Source organism: Marmota flaviventris, chromosome 2, assembly GCF_047511675.1.
Source record: "Marmota flaviventris isolate mMarFla1 chromosome 2, mMarFla1.hap1, whole genome shotgun sequence".
NCBI lineage: Eukaryota > Metazoa > Chordata > Mammalia > Rodentia > Sciuridae > Marmota > Marmota flaviventris.
The window spans coordinates 187,532,090-187,559,968 of record NC_092499.1 but is presented as its reverse complement, the minus strand read 5'-3'; the positions used below and the strand labels follow the sequence as shown (position 1 = coordinate 187,559,968).

At 44.9% G+C, this 27,879-nt stretch overlaps 1 protein-coding gene across 2 annotated transcripts in view; it reads left to right on the top strand.

Moving 5' to 3' along the window:
* Ptprt (protein tyrosine phosphatase receptor type T) overlaps nucleotides 1-27,879 on the top strand; it is a 1,048,660-nt gene that overhangs the window by 197,488 nt on the left and 823,293 nt on the right. The window lies entirely within an intron of this gene.

The following is a 27,879-nucleotide window of genomic DNA, read 5'->3' as shown; positions in this document are numbered from 1 at the left end:
GACAGTGTTGCACACGCTGGTGGTGGCAGAAATGGGAATTGTATCAGCTTTCTAAAGGCAATTTCATGAAAGGTTCAAAAGACCCCAAAAGGCAAACTCGTTTATTTAGAGCCACTACTTTTTTGGGTTATTCTCAGGTTCCTCAGTTCCCCAGGTCCTTGTGACTGTTTCCATCAGTGGGTTTGACACAGGGAGTCAGAATGACCTATTTGGGTAGCTTCCTATCCAGTGGGACTGAGACCAGGCTTCTGTCTTCACTACACCTTGATGAACTTTTTAGTCCTGTAATACTTTATAGGCCAAGTGCCCCTGGATATTATATTTGTCTTTGTAGAATTTTCCTAGATTTTCTTGCATAGTTACTTTTGTGGATCAGACTTAGCACTGCTTTGTCAGGCTTCTCCCTTCTTTGACAGCATAGAAAGTTAAATCAGCATATGTGTTGAGGTTTTCCTGCTTCCAAGAGCTGGTTATTAATGTTCAGAACTTCTCTAAGGTGGTCGTTAAACAGACATTCTTAAAACTTAAGTTATATAAATCAACAACTTTTAAATTTGTATTTAAACAAAGCTTATAAGTATTCAAAATTCTTGACTTCCTAATTATTTTACCATATTTTTTTTTATTACCCGTGCTCTTGAAGTTATTCATGTTTGCTGTGTAGCTAGCTGTATGGTGGGAAGAGTGTGCAGCCAGGTTTTGACTGATGGTTTCAAGTAGGGCTTTCTGACCCTTTGATGATGTGAAAGTGATAACACATCCGGTAGAAACTGTGTGTACTTCCAACTTGGAATTCTGAGCTGTTCTTGGGCCAGAGATATGCAGTAAGCGATGCTCTCTTGAGATGCTGGGCTTGCAGTCAGCCACACAACACAGGGTGAGCAGCTGATAGTCCACAGCGCTGGGTGGCTGAGCTCTGATGCTCAGTGATGAGGTGTATTAAATGCATTTTAGGCTCAATGATGTTTCCAACTTCTGATGGCTTCATTGGGATCCAACCCTATTGTAAGCCAAGGAGCCTCTGATACTGATATGACATTGCATGTCTCTTCTGAGTTCTTACCATGTTGGTCATTTGAAATAAGTCATGGTGGAAATACTCAAGTCACAGAAATCAGCAAATGCTATAAGACAGGGTTTTTCTTTCCCAGAGAACTTGTTGTTAAACATTTATAAGCACACCTCTGTCTCTATACGAGTGTCTATTTATGTCATCGGGTGTGTGTGTGTGTGTGTGTGTGTGTACATGTAACTGTGTACCTTTTAGGTCTATAGTTTCTGCATCTGTAGATTCAGTTAACTACAGATTGAAATATTCTAAAAACAAATGTGTCTGTGCTAAACATGGGCATTTGTTTTTCTTATCATCATTCCCTGGACGATAAAGTCTGACAACTATTTGCAAATCATTTATGTTATATTAAGAACTATCAGTGATCTAGAGATGATTTAAAGCACACAGGAGGCTGTGTGCGGTTTATATGTAAATACTACAACATTTTAGAGGAGAGACTTGAGCGGCCATGGATTTTGGTATCTATGGGGGTTCCTGTAACCAGTGCCCAGGAATACTGAGTGACGCCTGTATGTCTAGTGAATGGGAATGGGGACATCTTTCCCAGCTTTATATTTTTGTCTTGCTTGGTGGGTTATATGAAAATGCTGAGTTACTCATATTTATGCTGGATGTGTTATTGAATTTGAGTGTACATTACAATTATTTTTCTGTTGATTACTTTGACTTTCCTAGTTAGATAACCACATTTAAATAATGACAAACTATTTTTATAAGAATTTAAATTAATAAATGGATATTTGTCCTAACCAAACATACTTGGCATCTATATGGCATCTATATATTGATATCTAGATATCATTTGGCATCATTTTGGCATCTACATATCAACAGATGCATGATTTTGAATTTGAATATATTTTTTTCTTGATTAAATACATTAATTAAATTTATTAATGCTAAAATCCTGCAGTTTTGGAATAAAATTTACTTGGTGATGTCATATTTTTTCATATAGATAGTACTTGGCTCCCTAATTTTAAAATATTTATATTTATGCGCATCATGTTGGTTTCAAGTTTTATGATTTTTTCTTTTTTGTCAATTTTGGTAAAATGGTTATGACAGAAAGCTTTGTAAAACGAATAGCATTGTGTCACTCCTGTAAACTTATCAGATGTGAAATGCTTTTTTGACCTTTGGCCTTATGATCAGATAATACAACTTATAAAATGTTTAAAATTTCTTCTGTTGAGATTTTTTTGTTTGTCATTATTATTTTAAAAAACCGTTTAAAAACACTCAAAGTGCAGGAAAAAAGAGTTTTCTGTAGGGACAAACCGTTTGGTGTGTGTGTTTTTAAATCCATGTTGTTAATTACATTAGCCATGGCTTGCTTATCCTTATTTGAATTTTCTCTTTTTCATGTGCCAAGAACCTAGAGAGATGTGTTCAATTCCCAGATGATTATTGTGTTTTTTGCCGACTTTTTAGTTTCCAAGCATCTGCTTTATATATTTCAATGCAGTTTGACTTGCTATGAAAAGGTCACGAGAGTTAAGATTTCTTTGTGAATTCTACCTTTTATCAAGGTGAAGTGGCTTTCTTTACACCGTTTAGTGCCTTGTCTTTGAATTCTACTTTGATATGGATATTGGCACACCTGCATTTTTTTCCTATTGACATTTGCCTATTAACCCTGCCCGTTCTTTCAAATGTAACCTTTATTGGGATCTAATTGCCAAAGACCGCGTCTTATGGAAAATGTTTAGATATACCCAGTCTCTGGCTCAGTGTGTGAGTCGAACCGTCTTTGATTAGGGAGGTTGAAGCTGTTTCTATGAAAAGGCATAACTGCTGTGTCTTGTCCAACTCTATGCATCTTCACGTAATGCTTTGTATTTTTTATTTTTGTTTTTAAGTGTGTCTTCCTCCTGCCTGCCTTCTAGTGCAAAGGTTGACAACCTGCAGCTGGTCACTGACAGCGCCAGGCTAAGATTGGCTTCTATATTCTTAAAGGGTTTCAAAACAGACAAACAACAAACAAACCCAAAACAAAACAGAACAAAAAAAAAAAAAAGCAAGGATTTCTAGCAGTAACTGTGTGTAGCCCAGAAGCCTAAAATATTCACTACCTGGCCTTTATAGAAAGAATTTCCTCTTCCTGGTTTTCTAATTAGGTATTCACATTGGAGCCTGCTGTTCCCTTTACTGTGAAATACATTTAAGGGCCTTAAACACATTTAAATTTAATTTTTTTCCTAAAAAAATTATTTTTGTTTGTTTTCAAAAAAAAAAATAAAACTTGCATGGGCTTTCCCTTATGCAATGTAGGCAAGGAACCTAGTTTTATGTACCCTTATATAGTTTCATTTATTTCCTCAATTATTGATGATATAGAATGGAATTTTTATCTGCATTTTAATTTAATCACTCAAATCTAAAATTATATGTGTTTATATTTAAAAAATATATATATTTTTTATTTGTTCAAATTAGGTATACATGACAGTAGAATGCAGTTTGACGCATCATATATAGATGGAGTATAATTTCCCATTCTTCTGGTTGTACATGATGTAGAATACACCAGTCATATGGTTATATGTGTACATAGGGTAATAATGTCTGATTCATTCTACTATCCTTCCTCCCCCCTTGCCTCCTCCCCTCTCATCACTCCTTTCCATCTAATCTAAAGTGACTCTGTTCTTCCCTATCTGCCACCCCCTTATTGTGAATTAGCATCCACATATCAGAGAAAACATTTGCCTTTGGTTTTTTTGGGATTGGCTTATTTCACTTAGCATGTTATTCTCTAGCTCCATCCATTTACAGGCAAATGCCATAATTTCATTCTTCTTTAAAACTGAATTATATTCCATATATGTATACACCACATTTTCTTTATCCATTCATCTGTTGAAGGACACCTAGGTTGGTTCCATAGTTTAGCTATTTTGAGTTGAGCTGCTATAAACATTGATATGGCTGCATCACTGTAATATGCTAATATTTTGTCCTTTGGTCATAAACCAAGGAGCAGGATAACTGGGTCAAATGATGGTTCCATTCCAAGTTTTCTGAGGAATCCCCATGCCACTTTCCATAATATGTGTATATATATTTTAAAAAGAACTTTTAATTGCATTTATATTTTGTTGATTTACATCTGTTTTTTAGAAGATTCATATTTACCTTTTTTTTAGGTTCTCAGTGTCAGGCCTTTGAAAATCTACCTACCCGTCCTTTAGTTGTTAAAAACAAATCCGTTTGGTTGGGTGTTCCTTTAACTACTTGTAGCACTTGGTGGTGGCATTGCTAGAGTCCTTTTGCATTCATAAATATCTTTCAGCTTCGTCCATGCATGAACAAAGAATGCTCAGAACTCTGTCCTTATTTAATCATTTGCTGTTGCAGTCTAGTACTGTAGAGGAGAAGTCTGAGATCAGTCCTTTATCTATATAAATGTGTACCCATATACATATCTTGCTTTTTCTTCTTTGAATGTAGAAAAATATTATTCAGATGTTTAGGAACTTCATGTAGCTTATTTTATTTGTTCTAATATGTTGTTTAGGAATTCTCATTATCCATGCAATACATGTCTCTTGTCCTCTTATTTTCTTTTTGGTTATTTTATCATTTGGGGCTTTCCCTCTTCTCTGGTATTATGGTAACAGGCTCACTAGTGTGCCAGCGGTCCCCTGTTACTTCAGCTCTCTATTGAACTTCTACACGCATTAGTGATTTTGAGGTTGGTACCTCCGCTAATGATAGGAAAGTGTCAGCCCTGTAGCCAGGCATAAGCTGTAGAAGCTGAGCATTAATTCTGCATCTCTTCCCCTCTTTTAATAAAGCACCTGTATAAGTTTCCGATTGCTGCTGTAACAAATTATCACAAATTTAGTGGCCTAAAACAGTGGCCCAGATTTATTATCTTCTAGCAACAAAGGACTGAAATTTAAAATCAAGGCATCAGTGGAACTGTGTTCTTTCTGGAATCTTCAGAGGAGAATCTGTTTCCTTGCCTTCTTCAGCGTCTAGAGGCCACCTGCATTCCTGGGCCCATAGCCCTATGCTTTCTCATCTCTCCTGTTGGCACATCTCTGACTATCCACCCTCCCCCTTTTCCTTATAAGGACCCTGGGATCACAGTGGGCCCACCATAGACTCCAGGATAATCTCCTTGTCTCAAGATCCTTAACTTAATCCTAGCTGCAGAATCCCTTTTGACATGTGAGGTGACACTTAGGTTCTGGGGATGAGGATGTGGCTGTCTCTAGGGGACTGTTACTCAGCCGACCACAGTACCTTTCCCTGGGGTGCTCATGGCCCCTCTCACCACCACTGTCCCTTAGACAGCTGAGCTTGTCCTCCCTGTCCCCTGTCCCAGAGGCACACACGTGCACATCTCTGCCTATATTCATGGTGGGTCAGTCGTGTGGATAAATGTTGTGCTAACCTTCTCTTCTAGTCTAGGACTCCTGCGCTTCCTTCTAGCCAAATATAACTAGGGTCTTTCTATACAGGGACATCTCATTTTCCGTGTCCAATAGGCACTCACTTGTACATTATAACTTAAATATCTAGCATTTCTGAGCCAGGGTGCCATACTGCAGAGGTCCATTTGGAATGGCAGATAAAATAAGTCGGTGTGTTCCCAGAGAACCAGCAACACTGGGGTGATCTTCCCTGACACCTGCTTTTCTTCTTCATCTCTGGATAGTTTTATTCTACATATTGCTTCTTCCATATTCCACAGCTCTGCTCCCTACGGCTTTTAAGTACATTAAAATTCTCTTATCAATTATTGAATTCCAAACATGCTTTCTTCGGTTTAATTACCTATCTTTGAATTTTTTTCTAGCTTCTTAAGTCAGATCTCTTTTTCATCTCTGTTTACCCACTTTAAAAAAAAAATACATTGTTATAGAAACCAAGCTTTCTTGAATTTATAGAGAACACAAAGGAGATAGTCTAAAATTTAATGGTATTTCATGCAATAAATCATTTTAGAAAAATATATTTTCTCTGCCATACTTCATTCTCTCTTGTTTAATTTAAAAAATATCTTTCTAGACCCCATATTGGATATACTTTTCATTTCTAGTGATTTATTAATCGGGACAGTTCTACCTCTCCTTGTATGTTCTCCCCAAACAGGGAAATGAATTGCTTGGTATGCTGTTTGTTCTCTGCTCAGGGGCTATGTGTGCCAATCTTGTGTTTTAATGGCAGCTGCTGGTTGAGTAGCAAGTGGTTTCAGGCTGTGTGTGTGTGTGTGCGTGTGTGTGCGCGCGCGTGCACACATATGCATTCACATTAATGTGATCCTAATATTGGGGAGCAGGCTGTGAAAGGTGTATTCTGTAGCATATCTGAAGAAGGGATTCTTTTGTTAACTTGATTCTGTGCGATAGTTTGCTTATCCCTGCTGTAAGGTTTGTCCCCTCCAAAATTTGTGCTGAAATTTAATCCCCAATAGAGTAGTATTAACAGGTGGGGCCTCTACGAGGTCGTTAGGTCCTGAGGGCACTACCCTCACGAAGGGCGTAGTGTGCTCATAAAATGGTCTGAGGGCTGGGGATGAGGTTCAGTGGTACGACACTTGCACAGCAGGCGTGAGGCCCTGAGTTTCATCCCCAGCACCCAAATGAGTGGATGGATGAATGAATGAATAAATGAATGAATGAAATAAAAGCTTCAGAAGAACTTGTTTGGTCCTTCTGCTCTGCTGTCTGAGGGTCCAATATGAAGGTGCCATCTTGGAAGCAGATAATCAGCCTTCACCAGACAGCAAATCTATTAATGCCCTGATTGTGGACTTTGCAGCCTCCAGAATGGGGAGAAATAAGATTTCTATTATTCATAGTCTATACCATCTGAGGTCTTCGGTTATCATGGAAGGAATGGACTCAGACATTTACCAAAGTGTATATGAAAGTTGATTTTCATCTAGTATGTGATGAGTGGGTCGGTCAAGGTATAGACATGTGGGCCCAGGACCCAGACACTCTTTGCTAGTGGATGGTGGAAGGACCTAGGGGCCTGGGAAATGGGCAGCCTTTGGCGGTGCAGTGGTGTCCCAGCAGTGAGGGCATGGGATGGGAGAGACTGGAGGCCTGTGACAGGGAAGACCCATCCCTGTTCATCGTCCCTGGACCAGTTCCTTGCCTCTTAGGCTGGTTTCCTTTTGGACTCTCCCTCAGGACTTGAGAAGCCTTTCTGCAAGTTCCAGCCGCCGTTAGTCATTCTCAGAGCCAAGAAATGGCTCGGGAGTGAGTCTGGGCTTTAAAGGGAAGAGCAGGGCCCTCAGGGAGCAGGGTGTTCCTGGAAGCTAGAAATGAGGAGGTTCAAGTGGAAAGGGCAAGTTAGGCCAACACCCTGAGCTTTGGTTCTGTTTTGTTTCTCCCCAGTTGTACCACCTGGGCTCCATCCTGGAGGGACTTGGTTTTGCTCTGTTCCCTCATGTGTCACTTGGGGATGACAGCAATGCCTACCTTCTACGGCTGCTGTGGGAATTAAATGAGATGATGCATTTAAAGTAATTACCTTAGCGCAGGAAGCTATGCTCTGTCAAATCTGGGTTTCTTGTCTTTTCTTCTTGAGTTAGAGACACTTTGCTTAGTTTAGGGTTAGGAATTAGTTATTTCTTGTAGTCATCATCGTTTAACAATTTTTTATGATTATTTTTCTAACCCGGCAAGCACACTGCTTACATAACACTTCCCACGAAGCAGGATTGTTCTACGGATGTTCTACGTATCGGTTCATCTAATCCTCATCAGAGGCCTGGGAAGTAGGTACTGTTTTATCCCCATTTTAAAGATGAGATAACTGTTCAAGGAGAACGGAACAACCTTGCTCAAAGATGCCCTGCTGGTAAGTCCAAACCCGGGCAGTTCAGTTTTAGTTTACTTTGACCCATTAGTCACCCATCCAGCTGAGGCCTTGAGGACAATTCAGAACATTGTGTAAAATTACAGTTGGGGAATGGCGAAAGATACAGGAAAGTGGGGTGGAAAGTGGGATACAGAGAGAGTGTGGGAGGTGGAGACCCCCGTCATCGTCACACCATCAGTCGGTGTGTCTTGGTTTTCCAGGGCAGTACTGCTCTCTAGGAGGCAGCAAAGGCAGAGTTGCCACCTTGAAGAGGTGATTCTCTTTCCAAAGGAAGTTAATAAGTTTACAACCACAGGAAGCCTGAGCTCGCATGGGGGTGGGGGGTGATCATACCTCTTGGTGTGCTGGGGACAGTGCTGGTTCGTGCCCATTGTTCCTCAGTATAAACATTAATAACAGTCCTTTGCTATCTCAAGAATGTCCTGGTATAGATGATAAATGAAGTGTTCCTTAGCAGAGAGGCGGGGAGGAGATGCAGGGAACAGGCGGGCGGGGCGGGGGAGACAAAAGGCCTAGCCCAATGTCCCGCGTGTTGACGGGGCTGCTCCACTCCTCTCTGCTCTCTGTGTCCCTCTCCTAGCTTGCCTGTACTCTCCAGATACACATTTTGGGATGAAACTCACTCCTCAAAGTGTGACGTGTAATTTGTATGTGAGACACACAGCCCCGTCTGCCTCTCTTCCTGCTCAACTCTTTTTGGGCCCCTTGCTTGACTGATTACAATAAATGAGGTGTCATTTAAGGGCATGTGATGTGGAGATTACAAGTATTGGGCTCAAAGTTACAAAATATTAATTGATAAAAAAAAGTAATTAATGGAAACCTAATTAAAGCAGACATTTTGAGCAAGGCGCTCCTGGAATCCTGGGACAGCCTCAATTACCAACTTTCCTCTGAGCTTATAGTGTATAATTGAGAGGTATTAGACTCTAATGGATGAGATTAATACAAAAATTAATTAATGAAAAAGGAAATTAAATCTGAATTTGCTAAAAAAAAAAAAAATTCCAGAGTTGGGTACATTACACAGGAACAGTAGGCGGTAGGAAGTTTATTAATGAAAATCTTTACAAGTGACAGGTGTCATTTGCAGACATAGCACCCCCTGTTCCATGTCCTACCTCACTCTGAGTCATTTGTCTCCATTAAATAGCATCTGACGTCAGCTCAGAGCCACAGGGAACTCAAATAGGAGCATGGGTTCAGCACCCTTCACAGGTCCAACTTCATCAATATAGAAAAGGGTCAACCAAGACTGAGTCTCCCCATCTCTCAGAAAGAACCCAAGTATCAAATCAATGTGGAGTATGATATTAAAAACAAATTTGTTTTTCTTACAGCTAGATGAAAAATTAGCTCCCCTTCCTATGCGTCAGATCTGTGTTTCCAGCTGTGGATGGGCAAGTGGCAGGTACCAGGCCCCTAATTATGCTGGCTTGCCAAGTTCTTCCCTGCACCACAACCTGACCTTTCTCACGATTCATTGTTCTGTTTTTACTGATCTGGAGTTAATCACTTCTGGGTTTTGATTTTTCCCCCCATGAAATGGGTTTAACGTTGCTCAGGGAAGCTCATGACACTGTCCTGGCTGTTTCTGAAAGTTAGGGTGCACAGAGTCACTCAGGGAGCTTGTTAGAAATAGGCAGACTGCCTGGTTGAGTCCCCTGGTGGCGCTGCCCCTGTGTCATGGGGACTGGCCTGGGAATCTGCCTTTTCCGTGGTTGGTTTGGATTCAGGTGCCTTGGGTGCTGGGATGCCTGGTCCTACTGACTGAGGACTCATCACCGTGGATCCAAAGAGGCAGGTGTCCTGGACTCAGTGTATGTGTCTCCTAGGTTTTTTTAGGTCCTGTCTGTCACCTGGCCTTTGACTTCTTGCTTGACGTTTCACCCTCAGCATCTAATGTCTGTCTCTTCTTCCGGTGGGGAAAAGGCCAGGTTTTGGTAGAGTCTCCATTGCATGTCTCCTGCCCTGGTGGGAGCCACAGTCTCTGGTGCCCAAGTTTACCCAGGGCTTGGAGAGGCCTGCGCCGTGGCATGTACCATTTTCCCAACAGCTGCACGCAGCATATCACAACCTGTACATGCAAGAGAATTAGCATGTGGTGTGCACTCTGACCAGAGGGCCAGGAGACAAGGAGGCCGACAAACTCTTCTCCCGTCCTCTCCTGAAGGAGGGCTCCCAGGCAGTGCGGCTCCACACAGCTGCCTGTCCAAGCAGCTGGCTGTGCCTTCTTGAGAAGGTTCTGTGGCTGGTTCAGGAATGCGCCATCTTGGATCTGTTTTCCATGCGTGAGTCACTTCTTTTGCCTTTCCCGTGGCTGCCCTGGCCTGGCCCCTTCACAGCGAGGGTGCTCTCCCTCGCCTTTCTTCCTATGCCGCCACCCTGGGTGCCTGGAGCTAATTTTACAGAGTCTAACCCTTTCCATCTGGAAAATGGGACAGCAACATTAAGTCTTTCCTCCTGAGGGAAATTTGAAGCTTATGGAATCATAACTTAAGTGTAAAAAAGAAGGATAATATTGTAATAAAGAAGCGTTAATGGTCGTCATGGAAGTTACTGTTAGGCTTTTCAGTGATGACAATTTTGGGTCTGTTTTGGAAAATCTCAGTGACTAGTTAGTTGGGTGATCCAGGCCTGTATTGTCCTAGAACTGTGGTTTCTAAAGCCTGTTGAAAGGTGTTGCTTGTGACAACAACCACACAGAAAAACAAGTGTGGGAATTCTGGGACTGCAGACTTTTAATGAAGGATTTGTCCGGATCTACCTTATTCTGTTCCCTGGGTCTTTACCAACTGAACAATAACCTAGAGCAGCCAAGTTGTCTAGTGTCTCCGTGCCTCATAGGGTGGTGGTCAGGACTGATGGTGTTAAAACAGATAAGCAAGTGGAATAGTGTCTGGTACACAGTAAAAGCTCAATACCTGTGCACGATCATCATTAATATGATTTATGCTGATATGGCGGTGTGAGTTGTGAATCACTAAGAAGGGGACAGACTAGCAGCATCTGTTAAACTCACATTGTCCATGGAGGATGAGCTTGTGTATAAATGTTCCCCTCTCCCCTCCCTTTCTTTCTCTCCCTTCTTCTTAGACTAGGGGATGCAGAAGGAAATGGGTCTCCCCAGCATCTTCAAGAGCCTCAGTACCTGGCTGTACTAGGACCAGGTTCTGGGTAGCCTTTCTGGAGTCCACATTATTATTATTATTATTTTTTGGTAGAACAGAAATCTCTTTTATTTCCTTTCTTCCTCCCTTCTCCATTCCTTCTTTTTTTTAAAAAAAAATTATTTATTTATTATAATTAGGTATACATGACAGCAGAATGCATTTCGATTCATCGTACACAATTGCAGCACAACTTTTCATTTTTCTGGGTGTACGCTAGATAGCATCACACCATATGTGCAGTCATCCATGTACCTAGGGTAATGATGTCCATCTCATTCTACCTCTTTCCTGTCCCCATGCTCCCTCCCCATCCCTCCCTCCCATTTGCCCAATCATAGTTTCTCCGTTCCCCCACCCGCCCCCCCCATTATGGATCAGCATCCACTTATCAGAGAGAACACCCGGCCTTGGTTAGCACCATTCCTTCTTACAAAGGTGTCTGCAGATGGTAATGGAGTTCATGCACACACCTACTGTGCGTCTTCTGTGAACCTGTGTGTTGCTGAAGCTGTAGATGACATGTGGCACTCACCATTCTGGTGTTCGCAGAGTGGCAGGGCTGTTTCATAGACAGACTTGCACATCTCACATCTCACTAGGTAGTCACTTAACCTCAGGAGATGCAGAAGTTCATGGGACGGTGTGTCAAGATGCTTGCTCTCTTCCTAAACCAGGGGAAGGTGACTATGCCCAGGAGTGCTCCCCCACACATTCAGTCAATTTCTCCCTCGAGTTCTGCTCAAGAAGCAGTGGTCTCATTATGATTCTACTTCCCCATAGTTCTCTCTAGGGAAGATGGTGCTGGCCAGATACCATGAAAATCTCGTCTGCTTGCAAGGTCTGTTTCTCCTGGGAAATCAACACCTTGGAATCCAGGCTATACTTCAGTCTCTTGTAAGTTGGATTTATTAAGTTGGTCCTTTTGAGACCAGTCGGCTCTGACAGGGTGGAATCAAGAATGTAGGCTGGGGATCCAGCCTCCAATTGTACCATGCCATACTCCACCCACAACCACACCACGGTCCAGCCGTTCTATGGGAGAAGCCCTGGAGACCCCTCCTGTCCCTGTGACATCTCTCAGGTCCACCCTTTATCTCTTAGGGTGTCGTACATCCCTCCAGAGAAGTAACTGTCAATCAGGGGTGATTTTCCCCTTAGGAATATTTGGCAATTCTGCAGGTGATTTGGTTGTCACAAATGGGAGGGCACTGATGGCATCTAATGGGGAGGGGACAGGGATGTGCCCAACATCCTACATGCCACAGGAGCCTACACAACAAAGAACGATCTGGTCCAAAGTGCCAAGAGCAACAAGACTGAGAAAGCCCTGTCCAGACAGGCACAGCCACCTGGGGTCTGCCCGGGGGACAGTAGGGAATTGTCCTGCTGCTTTTGCTTAAGTTGGGGGGCTCAGCCTCCCCACAGGCTGGGTGGCCTTAGCTCCCAGGGATAGGGGATCTTCTAGGACTGTGGTAGACTATTCTACAGTGTCAACGGCAGGTGTAGGGGACAAGCCACTTTCCCCTGGGGCAGAGGTCATTTAAACTGACCTTCATCCAGCTGTAACAAGCTGTAGTTCGCTGCAGACTCCCCCTTGCTTTATCCTGCAGGACCCCCCTGCAGATGGCTGTGGGCGTCTTGGAAAGTAGACTCAATATGCTGTCAGCCTCCTGCTGACCTCTTACTGAGCTGTGTGAACTTGGGTCAGTTTCTTAACTTCTCTGGGCCTCAGTCTTCTAATGCACACACTAAGACCTTGCAGTGTGTTTGCCTGCAGGCGTGGCCCTGTCCCCTCCCACCTTCCTGCAGCCTTGCTCCTCTGCAGATTCGTGGGACACCTACCGCGGGAACTGCCACTTGGTGTGGATTTGCTTCCTTTCCCTCTACCCTCAGGCTCTCTTTTGGATTGACTTGGTCCAGCTTTTCTTGCAGGTTTTGCAGATTGATGTTTAAAAGACAAAATCTGGTGCAGAAGGGACCTGGAAGGATGGGAAAGTGGCAGGCAATGACTTGTTGGGTTTACATCTGTGTCTACAAAGGGACTCTGTCTGACCCAAGCTTTCTTTTCTTTTTAAAGTACCCATGAAAACCCGCCCTCTCACCTGGTGTGATGGTACATGCCCAAGTCCCAGCTACTCTGGAGGCTAAGGTATGAGGATCACAAGTTTGAGGCCAGCCTTGGTGACTTAGCGAGGCCCTGTCTCAAAATTTTAAAAGGTCTGGGGATGTGACTTAGTGGTAGAGTGCTTGCCTAGCATTATCTAGGTCCTGGGTTCCAGACCCCCAGCACTGCAAACAAAACAAAACAACAATAAAACAAATTCAAATTCACCCTACCATTGATTAGGGGCTTCTCTTAGTGCTTTTGAACCCATTTTAAAGATGAGAAAAAAGAGCTCAGAGAGGTCCAGTGTCTGTTTCAGGTCACACAGCAAGGTGCTAGGGGATCTATTTCCAAATCCTTGTTCTTTCACCTGTTCTCAGGGTTGTCATGTGGACCCAGTACACATTGGTGTACTCCATGAAGTATCTGGAGCATATTAGTGCTTGGTGATAGTTAGATCCAGAGGAAACATCTGTACCCACACTGCTCAGTATCTCCCAGGTGATGTTCCCACTGCGTTACCTGTGTGAACAGCTCAGTCATCCTCCAACTACTTACTAGCCCCACTGTGCAGACGAGGACGCTAAACACATAGAAGCTAAGCAGTTGCTGGGGGTGATACAACTAGCAAGGCTCAGACTTGAGATGTCACCCAGACAGTACAGCGGGGCCCGTGAACCTGTTTTGCTCCTCCACTGTTCTGCCTGGACTTCTGTCTGGCTCTTTTTGCTTTTGCTCCTATGCTTTGTGGCTACACAGGCATGAGGTGGTTCCGATGGAGAAGGACATGCATCAGATCCTCTGGTTCCTGCAGCCTCGTGGTTCTGGCTCCATAGCAGTTGACCTGGGTGTTTGTCCGGGTGGGATGGCTGGAGCCCAGGCTTTGTGGTGGCTTTCCTGGTCCATGAGGGTAGCATGAATTGTGGTCTCAGCCCTCTGTGGGGCAGGCTTGTGGTCTGCTGATAGAATACTTGAGACAGGAGAGGGAGTTGGCTGGTCACAGGGTGGCTGGATGACGCTGCCCTACAATGCCCTTGAGTCTCTCTTGACCTTCTGCTTCCTCTTAACCCCAACAGCTTCCCACGTCCTGTGGCTCATGGGGGATGAGACCGGGGCTTGGCATTTTCCCCTGTGATGGTGGTTGGGTATTGAGAACATTTTCTTAGCCAGGCCCTTAGGTCTGGCTTTTGTATCTTTTTTATTCCCCAAGTCGCTCTGGGAGACATGTGTAATTACCCATGATCTGTAGCCGAGGAAATGGAGGCTCACGCAGCCGGGAAGTGGTTGACTGAGATTTAGACTCAGGTCCTTGTGGCCCAGTCAATCATCAAGGCCTGCTGATAAGTCTCAAATCTACTTCTGCCTTCCTGTATTCACTGCCATTATCTTAGGCCAGGCTACCATCCGCTCTCCCCTGGACCATGGCAGTGGACCCTGTATTCCTCTCCCTGCACCTGATTTTGTTTCCTGAAATTCATTAATAGCCCAAAGATAGTGAAATCTTAGCTCCTCAAGGATTGAGACCTTATCTCAAACATCCAGTGCTCCTTCCTCAGTGCTCAGCATCACACCTGGCTCATGGAAGGTGCTGCTCAAAGCAGCTGGGAGTGAATTAATGGATGTATGCTTAGATTTACATTTCAGGAAATAGTTCCAATGGATGGTTTGCCGGTCACCCATCCACCCCTTCACACATTCACCTGCCCACTCATCCGTTTCCTCCCTCCCTCATCTGTTCCTCAATCATCCATCCACCCACACATCCATTTCTTCCTTTCCCATCTACCCATCCATCACTCATCTGAACATCCTTAATTAACTTCTATCCATCCATTCACCCATCAATCTATTTACCTGACCACTCATCCCTTTCCTCTTTTTCTCCTTCCCTCATCTATCTACCAGTCCATCCATCCCTCTCTTTTCGTTCCCCCCATCTATCTATACATCACTTATCTGTACATGCATAATTAATTTCCATCCATCCATCCACCATCCATGTATCATCCACCCATCCTCCATTCATCATCTATTCACACATATATAATTCATCTCCATCCATCTGTCTTTCATTCCTATTCATCCAACCTGCCATTTATCAGAATAAGAAAAAGGCAAAACACATTTAGTGCTGTTAGGTCAGATTCAAATTAAGTGTTATTTAAAAAAAAAGTGTTCTTTGATAAAGAAAACGTTGTATTATTTCTTATTTTAAGAGTGAATCGAGATAAAAGCCGACACTTCTCACGAGTTAACATGTGTCTCAAAATTTGAACCTTCATCTAAAATATTAAAATGCAACCTGTGCCTTTTCTAATTTTCTCCATAGATGATCAGAGACAGCACGAATAATTCAAATACGACCTAAGTTCTAATTCCTTGCCTGTTAGGAAGCCACTTGCACTTTGGGGTACAGGTCAGAGATTGCAGGCATATTAATATTTCAGAGCTTGGGGACTGTCTAAAGCTGAGGTCTAGGCTTGTAAAACAAGTGCCCCATCTCAGAGTTGATTTTTACAGTGCCCAGTTGGGGGGTTGTGAGCCTCACCTTGTATCCGCCTTTGCAGGCACCACCCTAGAATACCAGAGATCCCAGTTTTGCCTCTGAGGTTGGGTTTGGCATTACAGATGCCACTAGGGGATGCCAGGAATTCCACATCGCTCCCAGCGACTTCTGCCTGTGGTCATAGTTAACAAAGGCAGCTAGGCGAGAAGGGGCGAGATTACTGGTGCAGGAGCCTCATAAATATGAGATGAGATGACTGGATGGAAATGAAAGTGGAGATGCTCAAAAATAAAGCGTGAAAGAGTCCTGGCCCCGTAGAAGAGCAGGATTGATCTCCGTACGCTGACAGAATGTACGATTCCCTTCGCTTTACTACCGCGCTTCTGTTTCTATAGAAACCACCAATTTTATAGACAGATCGGCTCTGCGAGAAGGTGCTGGGAGTTCAGTGTGAAGCCAAATGCCGTCAGGGCATCGGTGCTCCCAACCCCGAGGAGGGGGCTTTCTTCTTTGCTAGCTAACTAGCTCTCCTGGGGATGGTTAATGATTACCAGGCTTGGAACTTGTCAGGATGATTACAGTAACACTTGCAGCGCTGCCTGGCCTCCACTGAGCCCCAGGGCCACGGGCGAGTTCTGGGGCTCCGGAGCATGCTCACTGAGGTCGGAGGCACACAGCCCTCCTTCCCATCTTCCATTCATTTGTTTTCAGATACGTCCTGGTGTCTCAGCATCAGACACTGTGCTGAGCCCTGGAGGAGTCCGCTGAATGGTAAGGAAAGAAGACAGGCAAACCTACAACTTCATTTTGGTTCTGCAGGGCAGGTTTTCCTGGCCAGGGCTACCTTAGGGAGAAGGACCTGACGCTGGGTGGATCTCAGGGATGGTTTGATAAAGATAGGCAGTAGCTGAGTGGTTCAGGTACCACTTTGCCACTTGACGAGTGACTCCAAAGCCTGGCAGTGCAAACCAACAGCTGTTTCAGATATGTTTGATACTGCAGGTCATGGATTAGGGCAGGTGCATGGAGAGGTTTGTCTCCACTCTGTAAAATTTAGGGTCTCAGCTGGAGCTGGCCAAAGGCAAAGATGGCTGGAACGGCTCACATGAGTCCATATCACTAGAGCCTTGTTTCTTCTCCATAGGGCATTTGCTGGAGTTAGAGTGTCCAAGACAGACTCCTTTGTGCCCATGGCTGGCACCTGGGCTGAGATGACTGCAATAGCTGGGGGGCAGCTGGCTTCACATTGTCCTTCCAAAGGTTTCTTCCTGTGGTTTGGGCTTCCTTACATCATGGCTTCCTCTGGAGAGTATCACTTCTTCCCTGGCAGTGGATGCTTCGAGGCCTTCTATGACTCCTTACCCAAGAAGTCCCAGAGCATCACTACCACTGCATCTTTCTGGAAAAAAGAAGTAACTAAGGAAGGCCAGATCAGCTGCAAGGAGAAAGGAGGAATAGGTCCCACCTCTTAGCCAAAGAATAGCATGCATGTCCTCGGAAGGAAAACTGAGGGCAGATATCTCAGAGAGGAACCGCACCACTGTGGCAGCCTGAGTTTCTCCTTCCAGAGGTGGGGTGGGGTCCCAGTGGAGAGAAAGCCAGCCCTGTGACAGGCCTACTGTTGGGCAACCGGTCTCACAGGTGGGATGAGGAGAGCATGGGGGTATGGTGGTGCACATGGACGCCAGATTTTGCTTCAAGGAATATATTCCCAGCAGTGTGGCCCTGTGGCCAAGTCATAGATATGGTCACGGACAACTGGGTATGTAGTCTGAAGGTCAGAGTTGAGTCAGGCCTGGGAGTATGGATGTGGCAGTCATTGCCCTACCTGGGGCTGCTGGTTGTATATGGCAGACACCAACCCAAACTGGCATGAGCAAAAGGAAAATTTATTGGTTATGTAATTGAAAATGCCAAAGGCTGGATTATTCAAGCATATCTGAATCGAGAAGCCCACAGGAAATTATCAACTCTGGGCTCCCCGTCTCTTCACCTCACACCTCTGTGAGCCGGCTGAACCAAGCGTGCTCTCCCCACAGGAAGGCAAGGTGGCCCATAGGCAAATCCCTATGCCCTGAGCTCTGTGGGAAACAGAGAACGGCTCATCACCACCAACCATGCAGAGCCTGGGCCAGACTTGCATTGGCTTATCTGGGGCCATGTGACCATCCCTTAACCTGTCACTCATGCCAGGGGCAGGTAAGGCTCTAACTGGCCAACCGTGAGTTATTGTCCACTCTGGAAATGGGCTGGAGTAGGGAGGGCTGGTTCCCCAGAGCATGCCCCAGATGTTCTTAGAGACAAAAAACGGCTGGATGTAGGCCAGCCCAAACGGACTGCCCTCTCAGGTGGTAACTGAGGTCCAGGGGATTATGGAGAGGGTCTGGGAAGAATGTTGTCGAGTGAGAAAAGAAGCCGCAAGGAAAGGACCCCAAGGATATCTGATGGACGTGCCAGGGAAGTGGCATCACCAAGACGCTGAGAAGATTAGTGATGACTAGAAGTTGGGAGGGGGATAAGGTGGGGAGAAGGGTGGGACTTGATCAGTGCACTCTGCACATGTATGGAGATATCACACTGAACCCATTGCTAGGGACAATTAATAGATGTAAATAAAATAAGAAGAAGCCGGAAGGAGTCCTGGGGAGATGGGGGGAAAACCAGCAGTATGTATCCTTCTAGGCACCAAAGAAAGGATGTGAGGGGACATGCCTCTCAGAAGCTGAGTAAGAGTCACCCTCACACTCATTCATTTAACAAATTTCTATGAACACCTCTATGTGCCCGTCCTGGGGACACCAGAGCGAACCCAGCAAACTTGCCCGACCTGGTGGGTCTCACATCCTAGGTAAGGTTGAAAGGTGGCTATTAGATCCAGTGACAAGGGCTCACTCCTTAGCTTGGAGAGATACTTTCATGCCGAATTGGAGTGTGTGTGTGGCCGGATGCACTGGGTAGGCAATGAGTGGAAGGTGACATGGTGGGAAAGGTGAGTGGGCTTGGCCCTTGCAAGAAGCTTGGCTGTCCTGCAGGAGAGAGAGGGACCCAGGGATACAGTGGAGGGACGGTCAGGGAGATGTTTCACTTTACTTTTTATCTTTTTAATATGCCAGCAGGGCTTTCCCTATGCTGTGTTGTTCTTCTTTGCCTTCAAATACAGTGATAGTGCTATGGGTCTGGTCTTTCAGAGACCTCTGTACTGGCCTTGTTGCCTGAAGGAGATACAGGCAGGTGCCAGGAGGGGGGAGGTGACATTAGAATTTCTCCTGCCCAAAGAGAACAGAGGGAACTGGTTCATTCAGAGGGGAGAGGTGGGCCCCTGCCCCCCTCCCTCTTTCCAGGGCTCAGAGGAGGCAGGGTGGCCTTAAACATGGCAAGGGGCCGGGAGGATGTATATTTTAAGAGCATAAACAATCCCTTCTTCTCATGAGGCTGCAGGCTCGATTCTAAATTCCTCCTTTTCCCTGATTGCCAGCTGCTTGTGAATGGCGGGTTGGGCGGGATGTAGACAGTTTGGGGTAATATGAATAATTGGCCCCTAGATAATTGAGAGTTGATTGTAATTAACCTAATTTTGGAAAGCACGACTCAAGATCCCATACCTGCAGGTCTCAGGCAACCCCCTTCAGAGTCTTCTCTGTAGCTGTTCTGTTTGTCCTGAGTCTAAATCAGTGATTCTCAGCCAGGGTCAATTTTGTACCTGCCCCTGCCCCCACCACCACGTGACATTTGGTAAAGTTTGGAGATCTTTCAGGCCATCTTGCCTGGAGGAGGGGTGTTTCCAGAATCTAGTGGATGGAGAGCAGGGATGTTGTCAAATGTCTGACAGTTCACAGGACAACACCCCTAGAGAGTTACCCCACTCAGAATGTCCACAATGCAGAGGTTGAGCATTGTGGACATTTTTAAATTCTACAGTTTGTGACAAAGGGATGTCACCATGATGCTGAGGAAAGGAAGAAGAGAAGAAAAGGGCCAGAATCGTACAAACTCAGTGAATGCAGTGATCGAGTCTGATTTTCCCTCTGGAAGGCAGTGGGTTTTTGCTGGAGGACCCGCAGTTGTATTTATAGTCACATCTCAGGGCCCTTGTCTAAGGAACTGATAACATTCTGACCCTCTGTCATGCCTGTAATGCCCCTTGCTGATGCCACGGTGAGGTCAGACCACAATCTGCTCTACTTGAAGCTGAAATACAGCACCACTTAAACTTTGGAGCTGCTCATTGTTGAATGCTGTGTTGGCTTTTCTTTAGCAAAAATAGACAGGTGCATACACACTGATGGTTTTCTTTTCTCTTTGTGAGTGCTGGGCCTCCCAGGGCTGGTAGGGCCGGTCTCTGGTGTCCCTAGTGGGTTTGGTGTAAATGAGGGCCTTGTCCCTCCTGTTATACAGGGTAATTCATTGACTCCAGAGGCTGCCCATTTCCGGCAGATGGAGAAGGTTTCCAGGGGGATATGGTTCCGATTCCTTCATTCCTCTTTGGGTTTGGGTAGGTTAAAAAAAAAGACTGGCTGTCAGCTCTGTAGTGTCCATCAGTGACCCTCTCTAACTCATCATCTTCAAGTGACCAGTGGCCAAAACCATGATGCGCATGGTGACCCATGCCATAAGGTGGATGAGCCTTTAGAACATTATGGGAAGTAAGAGGAGCTGGACATGAGGAGTCATGTAGGCCATGTCCAGAACAGGAGAACCCATAGTGAGAGCAGATTAGTGGTGGCCAGGAGGTGGGGGAGGGGGAATGAATAGTGACTGCTTAATAGATACGGGGTCTTCTGGTTGGGGGGATGAAAGTGTTTTGGATGTAAACAGGGAAGGAGGTTGCACCGAATGTACCAAATGCTACTAAATTGCTCACTTTAAAATGATTATTTTATGTTATGTGAATGTCAACTGAAAAGCCCCTTCTGGACAGAACGTCGGCTGGCTAGCTCCAGGCCATAGAGCCCTGGGCGCAGCCCATGATGCAGGGGCCCTGGTCATGAGAGAGGCCCATGCTGTGGGGAGCAGGCATGCTGGGTCCCCGGTGAGACAGGGCCTGCCCCGCTGGACTCTGGGAGCAGGAGCATTGCTGTGGTTTTGTTTCTTTCATGTTTCATTGGAAGTGATAAATGAAGCTTTGCATCCGCTTCATGGCAGATTAGTCCCAGGAGAGTCAGCAGACACTCCGCCAGAGACATTTCCCTCCTCCTCAGTAGCGGCTTCCTGCAGGATGGAAAATGGAGCTGGGCAGGGAGCACTCCTGCCAGCAGCCAGGATGAGGCGTGGGGGCACAGCTAGCCCTCCCCAGGCTCAGACCAAGTGGGCTGGGCACAGGCAGCCCAGGGGTCAAGAAAGTGAGCCCAGCGTGACGTACTGTGTTCCAGGTGTGTTCCTCTGCAGGGAGCACTGGGACACTTGTGTTTAGACTCAGATCTAACTCAACTCTTCATTTCATTGGAAGTGATAAATGAATCATTCCCCCTCTCCCGCCTCCTGGCCACCACTAATCTGCTGTCACTATGGGTTCTCCTGTTCTGGACATAGCCTAAGTGACTCCTCATGTCCAGCTCCTTTTACTTCCCATAATGTTCTAAAGGCTCATCCACCTTATGGCATGGGTCACTATGTGCATCAGGGTTTGGCCACTGGCCACTTGGAGATGATGATTGGTATGAGCTATGATTGGTGGTGGTAGAAGTCCAACAGTTGTCATTTGTTAGCTGTATGACCTTGGAAAAATTATTTAACTTCCCTGGGCTTCCATTTCCTCATCTGCAAAATGGTCACCCTAAGGCCTATCTCATGGGAACCTGTGAAGTTTAGGTCAACATAGATAAATGTGGATATTTATTTTTCATATAATTATAAATACCATTTACAAATGAACTCAATATATTCTAGTTATAAGTATGAATCATATAAGTAATGATATAATCAATTATGAATCTTTAATACAACAATAATATGTGTTTTTAATATTATATATAATGTTTTCTAAAGATATAAATACACGTGTACATAATATAAATAATATATATAATATATATTATATAAAATATTATGCATATTGTTGGTAGACACACAGCTCCTACTACAGTGTCTAGTCACAGTTGATGCTGGCAGATAGTCATCTCATTGGGACAGTTGGTGAAATGGGATTATTTGTTTACTCATGCATTAAGTTTATTGAGCTCCTTCTAAGTACCAGGCAAGGGAATAGGCAGCGAGTTAGATGAGAAATACTGTCATTATCCTCACTGTTTGCAAAATGTCTTTGGGCTGAGCATCTGTAGTTGTTCCATGATACCTTTGGGATCAGATCTCTATCAACTCCTCAGGGCAGGGGTCCCCCCTGTTTCATTCCAACCATGGCCACGGTGTTTCTGCAGCCTGAATATTCCTCCTGTTGAGCTTGATCTTTTACTCCTGCCCCTCTCCCTTAGAGTGGGTTGTATTTTGTTGTTGATGATGAAAAGAATGACTTCTCCATTATAATATGCTAAAGAAGGACTGTTTTGGTATGGCCTCTTGCAGGATACTCCCTAGGCCATTGAAGGTGACACTATTTAGGCATGTCATGCCCAATATCATGTACCTCCTCTCCACTATTTCTACCTGCAGTTGGTTGACTTTACATAATTTCCTAAAGGAAGTTCCTATACTGCAAATACTTTCTTCTTTAATCATGGCCAACTGGTGCATATGAGAGCACCCTGGGAAGTGTAAGTTCCATCTCTGTCTTCTGCTGTCTAGGGAGTGACATCTTTCAAAAGAATTTTGGAAGAATGACCTGGGGCTCAGAAGGACTGGTGGTTGTGTATAGGAAGCAGGGAGCTGGATAAGAAGCCATACCAGTTGAACTAGGTCAGGGTCCTGAGAATGAAAGTAAAATGAACGTGAATGGCGCTGTGAGCCGGGAAGGTGGCAGGACTTGGGACCCATTGAATATGTGCATCAAGAAGGGATAGAGAAGAAGCAGGTGGCCAGGCTCCTTCAAGAGAAAAAGAAGGCTCAAGGGGAGGAAGATGGAAACTCATCTCTATTGAGCACCTGGCGTGGGCTCAGCCCTTGCAAAGTCCTTTGCCAGATGACATCTTGAGTTTTTAACAGTAACTTTTGTTACTTTCTATTTGCCACCATATTTTACTGATGAGGAATCTGTGACTCTGACAGCTAAGCTGTTCCCATCTAAGCACTTTTTCTGAAGTTTTATTTTGGTGAGATTGTAGTTTATCTAGAAATATTGATAAAATTTGTAAACTTTAATGAAGCCAAAGTAGAACCTCCACCCAACAGAAGTCCTACTTTTTTTTTTTTTTTTTTGGGTGGTAAAATGGGCCTAGCTCAGTGAGAAGATAAACCACAGAGTTCTCATTTTCTGAGCGTCCTGTGGTTCTCTGTGCTCTTCCCCAGGGAGATGCAGATTGTGTTCCGGCTCCCTCGTGGCTGAGCTTGGTGTGAACCTAGTTCTTTCACTCAAGGGCACAGGTCATATATGTCTTTCCATCTCTTCTATGCCTAACACACTGTAGACACCCCGATGTATGAACAGGCTCCCACTCTCCTTCAGCCTCCTCTCTGATTTCCAGCCTTTCCTGTCTTTATGGGCCCATTTCACCCTTTCATGTTGCTGCTCTGGTCATTCCAGCCCATCTCTTTTTATGTCTCCTCTTTGCCTTGGTTATGGCTGTGTGAATATATTCTATTTCCCCAGTGAGCTTGTGATCTCTTTGACAACATCAGAGGCGACTGTCTGACCATTTCATATTTCCCTGCAGAACCTGGCATAATGCCTCGGTCCAGAGCTGGTGTGTTTTGGAGGTGGAGGAAAGTAAATTTGAATCTTGGCTCCGCCATTTTGTAAATCACTGATCTTGGGTAAGGCACGTTAGTGACAATGAGCATCAGGGTCCTCACTGGTAGGACTGAAGTAATGAGAGCTATCCTTGGGGGAAATTATATTTTAAAGATTAAATCAGATAATTATATAAGTCTGGCACCTGAGTGGGCACACAGTAAACACACAATAAATGCTAGTGTGTTCTTATCCATTGTCCTTCAGAGAATGATCGAGTAGTGGCTTTTCATCTGTTTATCCAAGTACTTCCTGAGTGGATAAGGAAATACTTCATGAGTACTTGTTGTATGAATAGAGGAAAGTGAGGTGAGTGAGTTGTCTCCCACCCCTACTGCTCTCACTTTATCCTAACTTTTTACTTTGGGCCTTTTTTTCTGCACAGAATGCAATTATTTATTAATGCCCTCATTTGTTCACTTATTCATATATTTCCTTTCTCTCTCACTAAAATCTAAGTCCATTGAAGGTCAAAACCTTGTTTGATTCACACCATGGACCATGTTCTTAGTAGAGAACTTGGCACACAGTAGCTACCAAGTAAATATTAGATGAGAGAACGAAAAAAATGAGTCAGTGGATTTATTTCAGTTTGATTAAACGTTGTCTTAGCCCTGACCATTGAGCCAGGTACTGAGGAATATTCTCCGTGCAGAGATTAACAAGGCAAACCCTGTTCTCAAGAAGGGAAGGCGGGGGCGGGGGGGGGGGAAGGGAAGGAAAATGGGATCCATTCCTAAGTCAAGCAAAAAGGGAGTGTCCATTTTTTTCCACTTTCTGAACCAGTGCAGGTAGATACATGGGTGGAAATGGAAGGAGTGGGTGGACAACGCCTGGATTTAAAGCCTTATATATTCAGAGTCATTCTACTTTGGAACCGGCCCCCTTTCCTTACCCCAGATGAGCCTCCAAGGCCACCTTGCCTGGCAGGAGAAATTGACGTCCCATGGGAACGGATGAAATATTTAAGCACGTGCCCACCAGAATATGCTAGGCACTGCCATTTGGGAAAAATTCATTTAATCAGAGGCCTGACCCCTGCAAATGGGGAGAGCTGGTTGGTGTGTCTCCTTTTTCTACGGATTATACAGAAACCAGTGCCGGTTAAGGGGCAGGCGAGTTGATAAAAGCATCTCTGGAGATCAAGTACTAAATGGCTTCTTTATTGCTCACCTCTTAAGGAACCTTCTGTTTAAACTGCCGGCAGTAAGTGCAGGTTCGACCTGTGAAGTTATTATAAACGCCATTCTTAAGCCTAAGAACTTTATTTTTTAATTGGTTTCTTTCTTTTCTTTTTTTTTTCAAGCTACTAATGCAATAGGAAGAATGAAAATTTGTAATTTCTTAAGACACAGGAACTATTGAGAGAGAGAGAACAAAGAGGCTATTGAAACACTATAGACTTTTCGGTTAAACCAAAAAACACGCGTAACCCCCTTGCCTCCTTTCATTGCACAATGGCGCAGTCTCTAATGAGCCGGGGAGGGAGGAAGGCTACGAATCCCCCAGCACAGCTCCTATTGAATGAGAAGTAGGCAGCGGGAAGAAGAGGGACGAGCGGTTGATGACACAGAGCGTGGAGGGCCAGGGATTCTGTCCTGCAGGACCCCTGCTTTCTCACTGCCTTTCCCAGCTCTTCTCATAAGCTTCCAGAAATTGAAGGCCTAACCATGTTACGATTGGGCCTTAATAGAGTCTGTGAATCTTTGAATCAGCTTCCTTAGTGAGCCCTGTGATGAAGGAGACCGGCCATGAGGAATCTAGCTCTGCTACTGTAGCGAAAGGAATTCGTGCTTCATTGCGACGTGATGTTCATCGATCGACTCGCTCCAGATTCCAGAGCCCACCCTTTCTGGTTATTTGATTTTGATTTTATGGAAATCTAGTTTCCAACTCTGTGAATCATAGATATGTGCCTTCTATGCTGCCCAGTCGAGATTCATCTGATCCACCCAACCTTTTCCCCTAATTTTTTTTTAGTAATAGATAGACACAACATTTTTGTTTATTTTTATGTGGTGCTGAGGATTGAACCCAGTGCCTGACACGTGCGAGGCAAGTGCTCTAACACTGAGCCACAACCCCAGCGCTCCCCTAAAATTTTTAATTTCTATTTGCATATCCTCATAAATATTTCTGATTCAGAGATGCACCTGCCCATTGGGTTCTCCTTTGAACCCCTTCTAACTTCTTAATCTTCGGTGATTAATGATATAATAAAATCTTTAACACATTTTATATCGGTATGAGTCGCGACTTGACCATTTTTGAAAATTCATATTTTATTACTAGTTACTTCAAAGTACTCTTGAAGTGACAATCTCTCCAGGCCTCAGGGTTCTCCTTTGCAAGATGGGAATGAGAATCCAGAGTGAAATCATCACAAAGGTGAGCAAGGGTTGTGCTCTTTCTTCACTGTTACATTTAGTATTGATGGCAAAGTAAGAATATTTGGCAATTAATCTTTACCTATTATGGATGGTGAATGGGATAATGTTTGTGAAAACACTCATACCAAGTGAGATTCATAAAGTGTGGTCTAGATTTTAACTGGTTCTATTATCATTGGCAACAAATGAAGATTTAAGAGCTGCTGTCATCTCTCTGAAATCTTGGAGAGGAGAGGAACTTTCTCTGGTGGTTGCAGAAGGTGAACTGGAGCCAATGGAAGGGAAATGAAGGATCAGATTTGGGTTTATATAAGGGAGGGGGGCTTTCTCACAACTGCTGTAATGATGGCGTGGGCTCATGAGATTCTTGTTATTGAAAGTATACAGGCTGTGTTGCTCACAGTAGCTGCAGTGATAAAGAGAGTCCCAGACTTGGCCCCCATTTCCAAGCTTAACATGGAGAAACTTGGGCACTTATAGAGAATGGCCACAATGTATTGCCAAGGGACCTGAGAGCCATAGCTTTCCCATCACTGCAGACCCTGAGAGCCCAGGACCTATGTATACATGGGAAAATATATTAAGTAGTGCCCTGCATATAATAGATGAGTACCAAATGCTGGTGTAAATCTGGGTCTTATGATGGTTTTGCCATTAATGATGCAATAAGACATTGGGTTACCATGCAGTCACGTGGTATGTGTCCGATGTCAGGCTGGGGATCCCACTGCACCTGGTGGAGCTGTGGGCCAGGTGTAAGGGTGGTGGAGGGGTTGGGCTGCAGGTGCCGTCAGGAAGCACCGTCAAGCCTGCAGTGTGAACCTTGCCCAACCAACCCCCAGGTGCAGACCAAGACGCGCTCTCTGACATCTGCCTCAAAGCCCAGTGCTCACCCTAATTTTCCACCACTTCCAAAGCTGAGCTCTTGGTCTTTAGGTTTAAACTCACTCCTCCCTTAATCTGCAATTCCATTCTTCTAGTTACTCGGGCCAAAACCTCAGAGCCATCACTGATTTCTTTCCTTTGGTCCCACTCCACATCCAACCCCTCGACAGATCCTTGGCTTTTCCAGAATCCTGTCTGCTCATGTCCTCCTCTGTCCCCCAGGTGGGGCACATGGGCCCTCAGCTCAGCTAGAGCTGCAGCCCCCTGGCTGAGCTCCCTCCTCCTGTCCTGGTCACGCCACTCAAGTGCTTCCTTCCCAAGAGTCAGAGAAAGCCTGCCCCTATCACTTCTCTGTCCCTGGCCCCTCTGTTAGCTCCCATCTCATTCAGCACACAGATGCCTCAGAGGCCTTAAAGGGTCTACCTTCCACACCTCTCTTACCTCAGACACTCATTAAATATTTGTTGACAATGAGTGAACAACTTTTCAAATACTTTCACCTTTCGGGTCTTTTGCAAGAGGCTCCAATGATACTTTTCTGGGACTTTTTTTTTTTCTTTTGTGGTGCTGGGGGTCAAACCCAGGGCCTTGTGCATGTGAGGCAAGAGCTCTGCCACCAAGCTGCACCCCCAGCCCCTTTTCTGGGATTCTGTTGGGTGTTTCTGTAGAGGAGGTTTTGGACACCTGTGCTGGTTAGTCTTGATTGTCAACTTGACCGGATTGAGAGAGGCCTAGGAAAGTAGTGAAGCCCATTTCTGGGTGTGTCTTTAAGGGTCTCTCCAGAGACCACTGGCATGTGGAACAGCAAATGGAGGGGAGCAGACCTGCCCAGAATGTGGACAGCACCATCCGATAGGCTGGGGGTGTGGAGAGAACAAGAGTGGACAGAACACAGAACAGCAGCCCCCAGCAGGTGCCTCTTTAGCGGCTGCCATTGTCTGTGGACAGCAGCCTCCTCCTCTTTGGCCTTTTAGCGTGGACTTAACACCAGTGACTCTCCAGTGAGTTCCAGGCTTCAGACTCTGACTGGGACCACATCATTGGCCCTTCTTGTCCTGGG